Here is a 7,279-nt window from a genome sequence, read left to right as displayed (position 1 = left end):
CGTTCTTTCGTGATCGGGCTGCGTAATTGGACAGTGTTATTGCGTATGCAATTATGCATGCCATTTGGAATTCAATACTGCGCATTATCGTCATTCACTCCAGTAAAGATTTTCGAGCGTAAATAGGGATGGCAGAGGAGTAGCTCAAAACCCATGGTATTTTATGTTGGAGACAAATTACTGATTTGATACGCGATTTCCAATTTGTAATCATCTGTTTCGTAAACTTGTAAATGTGCAATGTGCATACTGCATAGTTTAATTCGTTATAGGCATGGCGCAATGTGCATTGTGCATGGTGCAGTGTTTAATTCGATTATTCGATTTAGGAAAATATTATATTCCGATAAACTTGTTCGACACCGGATGGACTGGTAACGAGTGCACCAATATCGAACGTCAAACCATTGGCCATTTGGTACAAAACGAATTTCTATTGATCACGTCGTTATATCCGCCCATATTGCTCTTACTGCAGTTACAGTTGAATAATAATCGCACATTTAAAGATTGAATTGAGCTGTATGGCTTAATGTTAACGAGTACAGTGCCAGTGTTAAAACGCCGCATCAGAATTTTGATGCTGTACACAGCAATGGCACAGAGTAAAGTGCGTTCCAGTGCAACTATGTTGTTATGGACAATTAACAAGTATTCATTATGTCGTCACAAGCCGGCACGGCGGCACCTATGTCTTCGTTGCTGTATCCGATGATACTAACGACTGACAGACTCTAGATCACCATAGATAGGCTAACTAACCAACAGGTAAATTAGTAATCTATATAGAGCAGAGGAGGTCAACCTTTTCGGCTAAAGGGCCACATGAAATTGACGAACGAGTGCGTTGCCCACTAGCCGCACCAGGCGCGTAAAATTTTCCAAGTTAATATTATTATTGTTTGGGTATATTGCGGGTTGACTGTATACCGCCCGCTGGGATCAGTTTGCAAGGACAGGACTATTCGGCATCTGGACATCTCGATATCGAAGATTTCCGCTAATATACGACAATCATTTTGTGCCTACATTTCATCGTCGACAATCTTTCTGCGACCGTAAAGGCGAAAATACTTTCTCTCGTAATTGCGAATATAGTTATAGACTCAATCGGCTAAGTCAGGCATTTTTTTCATTTTCAGGTGGGGTTAGGCTACAGAGAAAGAAATCGGGTGACAATTAAACATGCGAAGCATGAAGAAAAATTTTACTACTTTTTTAGTTTATTGTAATGTACGACGATTTAGGGTGGAGGCCAAAAATATAGATCAAATAAAAGATCGGGGGATTTTGCACGTTGCTGGATTTTCTGCGGACCAGAAAGGTAGATTAGTAAGATTCTGCCAGGACCGACTGAGTATAGACTGCTGCTTCTTGATCCTGGTCGCCACCAGGATTAAAGTCTAGATTAAGGTACACAAGCATATAAATTTGGCGAGGTTTGTAATAGTTATGACATTGTAGATTGAAATTGCTTATATGAGGCTCATTATAAAGATAGTGAATATTGCATGTTAGCGATATTTTGTTACCGGTACTCAATTGTGCTTCTCCTTACTTATTGACTGATGATTATGTTATTACAGAATGTTTAATGATAATTGCATACAAACTATGTAATAAACGAGTTCTGCCGTTCTCTTGCATTGGAAACAATCAACCAAGCCGTGAAATGCCACATCACCAAACATGGCAAAAAACAGAACAGCAATTGTGCCAATTGAAGGTGGCTTCAAAACAAGAGAAAGTCTCAAAACTGAAAATGACAGAAGGCCTTCAGAACATTCAATGGTATCTGACCCGGTGACGGTGCTATTTATTGCAAGGTAAGATTGTAGACATTAATTATATCCATAATATGATTCCACCATATTGTCTGTAGCTACTGCAGAAAATCAATCATGTAAGTTATTTTACGAGAGAGTAATGAGAACTTGTTCGATACATTGACCACATCGAGAAGTATTCCCCATGATGAAGATCGGTTCTTGTCAGAGGCAACTCTTCTCGTTATTTTCATCACTACTTTTTGCTAACATATCAATTGTACAAGTGTAGATGTATATTATATCAATTTCTTACCCGGTGGTGTATTGAAGGGAACGCATTCACAATATCAAACGTTCTTGTCATACATTTAGCGATTTTATAATGAGATTTTTTGCTCATCGTCAAATGATCGGTTTCAGTATTTTTCACCATCACTAGCAAATATGCATGTGCAATTGTGCATTGTACATGTGTAAACATACGTATAGTCTCAAATCCTTCTGAAACATTCACATTTTTTTCAGAAACAAGCTACATGGAATCGCAGTCAACATGCGTGACAAGACCTGGTATGTAGCTTATACTCATTTGGATTTCAAGTCGAGTTGACATTTTAAAATATACAATCTTGCAGTTTCGGAGGGTTTGGCAAACTTTTGCTCCACTGTCCCAACCATTGTTATGTAAAAATTTCCCACTTCTACTTAGTTTTCTAGTGTAAATTGTATTTTATATGCGAACGATAGAGTTGGAAATGGTGTTTGACTGCTCGAAAGATTGCTGATTACCAGAGCAATGCACATAGTTACAATCCTGTAACAATTGATATAAGATGGTGTACAATGGAGCCTGACTGATTATATCGCTTTGTGGATAATATAGACTCGATATCACTCTTTGAAAGAATTATTGGTATCGGCCATTGGAAATGAATATATATGGGCAGTTTTCGTGAGGTCACAGCATGGTGATAGGAAGTCCATAAACTATAATCTTTGACCACTAGACTGAGAATATTGATATATTACACTCTACAGGTGTCCTGATACAGCCTTTCTAGTTTATTTCCTGTCCAAGTATAGCATTGGCTGTTCAAATAGAAGCCCTGAAGTTTTTCAAATGCGCATTTTAAGGTATTCCACACAATTTGAATATAGGCTATAGTGGTTATCGGTGAAGGAGTTAGATATTAGTTTTATAGGTATCGGCCCAAAACTCCAATATCAGTCGGGCTCTAGTATACAAATACAATACAATGAAAACTACCAATTCTGCACTCTGTGATCAGCTGGTTGCAGAATACAAGTTTTTAATGACTAGAGACTGACCGATTATTGGTTCACCGCTCATATCGAATGGATACCACTGTTGGAAACGGATATTGATATCAGGCATTAGAGGAAAAAATATCAGCCAACAAGGCAAGGAGAATTTCCAAATGATTTCTTTGTGATTGGCTTCCTAATACAAGTTTTAATTTAATCATAGGTTACTTCCTCATCGCAGAGTCAATATGAACTTCTTTTAATTCAGAAAAACAATAAGCTGAGAATTGAACTGATGGTGTCCAAGATTGAGGAGCTCAAAGAAAGAAAAGACATGAGAGACGAAGAATGATATTTCAGAGAGCAAGAATTCGAAATGCGTATTGAAGAACATGCGATAAAAATGGAAAAATATAGATTAGAACTTGGACAATTGAGGAATTAGTGACATATGTAATGCAATATTTCTTTGTTCAATTATGTCAAGTTATGTAAATAGCCGAATGCGCATTTTCTGAAAAGCAACATTTCTTTATAATATTTCATTGTGCCTGCCTGCCAAGTGTTCCTCGCTTTATAGGTATTGTCGACGGTGCAAATATTTCGGTACATTTTTTCAATTCATATTTGTCAATTTGAATACAAATAATGGGACACCTACTCTTTGTTTATTATCTCCATTGCAATTGTAGTTGAATCTTTCATTCCACGAAGTCATGCACATTTCATTCTCTTTATTATTTTTACACCAGCACGGTTTACTGTGCTCGTTAAAATTTTAAAATAAACATAATTAGTAGAAATATGTGTTCATCTTATTTTCAAGATAGGCTATTGCGTCAGTGTATCGAACTTCAGATGTTATATCCGTAGCTTCCTCGGGAGTAACTGCAATATCAGGAACTGGCTCATTGGTTTTTGTTGCAAAATTGTGCAAACATATTGTTGCAATGATTGCCAGGATGGTGTTTTCGATTTGCATTCGCATAGGATTTAGCAACATCTGGAAACGCAGTTTAAGAACGCCAAATCATTGCTCGATCAGCACGCGTGTCTTTGAGTGCATATAGCTGTATTTTTTTTTCTTGTGCAGCCTGTGGATTTGTTAATGGAGTAACCAGGTACATTTTTAGAGCATAGAGCCTCTGTCTCCCAGCAAAATCCCATTGTATTTTTTCTGGCCGAACTTGTATTTTAATCTGGAATTTGAAAAAGTTCTTGAGTCATGAGTACTCCCTGGCCATCTCACAACAGCATTAGTCACTACCGGTATTCTCTTGGCATTGCAGTCCATTTGACAGTTCGAAGAAAAATATCCTTTCCTGCAACGATAAGCTTTTCTGGTACAGAGTCACCTGGGGACTTTATTGGGATATGGGTACCATCAATGCAACCGATGACATTTGGAACTCCACCTATGTCAAAGAAATCACTCTTTTTTTGTAACAAATCATCCAATCGTAGGATAAATTTTCTCTATTCTCTGATAATGCCCAAGAAATGCAGTGGATGATTCGGCGTGCAGTTGTCCGGCTGCCACCAATCAAGTCAGCATCTGTCTGTTGAAAATGACCGTAGCAAAAAATCGGAGAGCACAGAGTAATTGCATCATGTGGTGCAAAGCTTGGCACCGTACATCCAACCATGGGCTGTCTTTAATCAAGTCCAATAGAATTACCGTAGCTCCCTTGTAAAATCTGTAGCGGTCAACAAATTCATTTTCTGGGTATTTTACAAATGAGTCCGATATGTTTGCCAAGTAATGCCTGGGCATGACAATTGTATTCTAGTCGTCACTCGTCCGAACTGCCATCTACGATGTCCAAAATATCCATACTACAGACAGCAATAACAACAGTACCAGTTTGCAATGCCGTGTTTAGAACTTATACCTGTGAATAAACTACAGAGTAATATGCATTAAAGCTGCAAAGTGGCTTCAAATCAATTTCATAAGTCTACCTAGGAAACGATGGCATTCATAGCACATGACCAAAATCGACGACATTTCCAATCAGCATTGCCAAAGCATAATATTTACTACGAAGTCGGTGGGTTGACATAGCAACCTTTCACGGATCACTACATTTTGCGTCATTTTGACGCAATAGCGTCCCACATCCTGGATTTGTAGATCTACTAACTTCGCACGAACATCCAATGTTTTGGCGTGCGGATCATCTACTTCTAAATCGGGAGATCTTGGAACTCGCAGATTAGGCGAAAATCCAGGATGTTTTTACTCAGCTTTTTGGCCTCCACCCTTACTAAAAATGTGACTGCTTGACCCTGGATCTGCCAATGCGTCGGTACTGATATTTTAGTCATCATCATCCCAAGTGTCGCGGCAATACTAAATATATTTTTGGTTGGCCTAGCAAGTTCACAATCTGAACAATTCAATTTCGATAATATAACAGAATGGGAAATTTGCTCGCGGGCTACTTGAAACCTTCTCGCGGGCCACATATGGTCCGCAGGTCGCGGGTTGCCCAGCACCCCTGATATAGACAGACACCTTCAATAGTTTTCATAGTCGGAGCCGGAGCAGTGGTAATAATGCGACTCCGGAGCTGGAGCCGGAGCTAATGTATGATAGAACAAAGGATACACAATGCTCACAGAATCATAACTATGTTAGCTTCAAACACGCTTTTACTATGTGTAGATGAAATATAAATGCCCAATTCTACGCATACAGAGAACGAATCTACTTAAGACACTAGCGAATCGGTTTTGGTAAGCGCATCACTGAAATAATTGAAACTGGAGTGGCCGATCTGAAATCCCACTCGTGATCCGAATTATGTCAATATCGTTTAGGATTTCTGTGATCTTTAGCAGTTGAAACCTTCCAAACTGTGTGGGCCTTAAGATCGGGCTGTCGCGCCAGAAATTTAACATAAAAATAATATATGAAAGTATATACCTTGGAACAGTGGTTATCGAACTTTTTAAGACACGCCCCCCAACTTATAATGGTGAAAGATTTCGCGCCCCCTTAACGTCATATCACAAAACGCAACTAGGTTGCTAGCAAACCTAACGGATAGTTTGATGGCATGGAAGGTGACGACTATAGATGAGAGATTTTAAAATGTGAAATTCAGACTAAATACAGAGCAACAATTATGAAATTGTTGGTAAATTGCGCGAAGCGCGAAAAATTTTTTCAAGTGAGCTCAGCTTCGCGGCCCACTTCTGATGCGTTCACGCTCTCCAGTTCAAGAACCACTGTCCTAGAATTATCATGGTGAAATAAACTAAGAAATACTTTAATCAAGTCCCTTCATTATTACGATTTTTAGTACGCATTTTATCAATATTTTAAAAAAAGTTTCTTTAGACTCTCGCGGGCCGCACAGAACGGTGTTGCGGGCCGCATGCGGCCCGCGGGCCGTAGTTTGCCCACCACTGCTCTAACTACATATCAGATCAGCTGTACTGTACTTGTACAGTGTACGTACAATTATCATTCTTCAGGAAAACCTATCCAATTCGAATTTTTCGGATTCTGGTCGCGATTTCTCGGATTCACATGGGTATGTAGAGATTGCTGACCAGTAATTTCCTCCGGGCAAGAGAGCGTGACGACGGGTGTTGCGTATCTATCCGTAGGTTAGTTGTTAGTTAGTTAGTTAGATTATAGATAACTAACCTACGAATAGATGGGCAGCACGAGAGTCACGGTCGAGTGATGCGACAACGGCAGATTTGTTGTCGCTTCATAGCATGAAACGGGAGCGTAATTGCTAATCCCATAGATGACGACCCGAGCGCTCAAATTAAATAAAGTTGATCTTATTTGAAAGCTACAGTGGCGCTGATTCTGATAATATACATTAAATTTTCATCAAGGCAATGGAACCACCCCGAAATAGCCTTCAAAATATGAAAATCGGCATTGTTCTAAAACAATTGCAACGGCGCAGCACAATGGCCATAACAACGGTCCATGCGTGATTGCGATTGTTTAGAACAATGCCGATTTTCATATTTTGAAGGCTATTTCGGGGTGGTTCCATTGCCTTGATGAAAATTTAATGTATATTATCAGAATCAGCGCGACTGTAGCTTTCAAATAAGATCAACTTTATTTAATTTGAGCGCTCGGGTCGTCATCTATGGGATTAGCAATTACGCTCCCGTTTCATGCTATGAAGCGACAACAAATCTGCCGTTGTCGCATCACTCGACCGTGACTCTCGTGCTGCCCATCTATCCGTAGGTTAGTTATCTATAGT

General features: G+C 39.3%; 1 long non-coding RNA gene across 1 annotated transcript; it reads left to right on the top strand.

Annotated features, from left to right (window-relative positions):
- Positions 1-1,561: 1,561 nt before the first annotated feature.
- Positions 1,562-3,821, top strand: LOC145454600 (uncharacterized). The gene is made up of 3 exons (XR_013920175.1): positions 1,562-1,826; positions 2,295-2,339; positions 3,304-3,821. It is a non-coding gene; the product is annotated as an uncharacterized LOC145454600 (long non-coding RNA).
- Positions 3,822-7,279: the final 3,458 nt, after the last annotated feature.

This window comes from Botryllus schlosseri, chromosome 13, assembly GCF_051294905.1.
Source record: "Botryllus schlosseri isolate E-star chromosome 13, Bs_hap1, whole genome shotgun sequence".
Taxonomy (NCBI): Eukaryota; Metazoa; Chordata; class Ascidiacea; order Stolidobranchia; family Styelidae; genus Botryllus; species Botryllus schlosseri.
The sequence above is the reverse complement of the archived record's forward strand: the minus strand, read 5'-3'. Positions and strand labels throughout refer to the sequence as shown.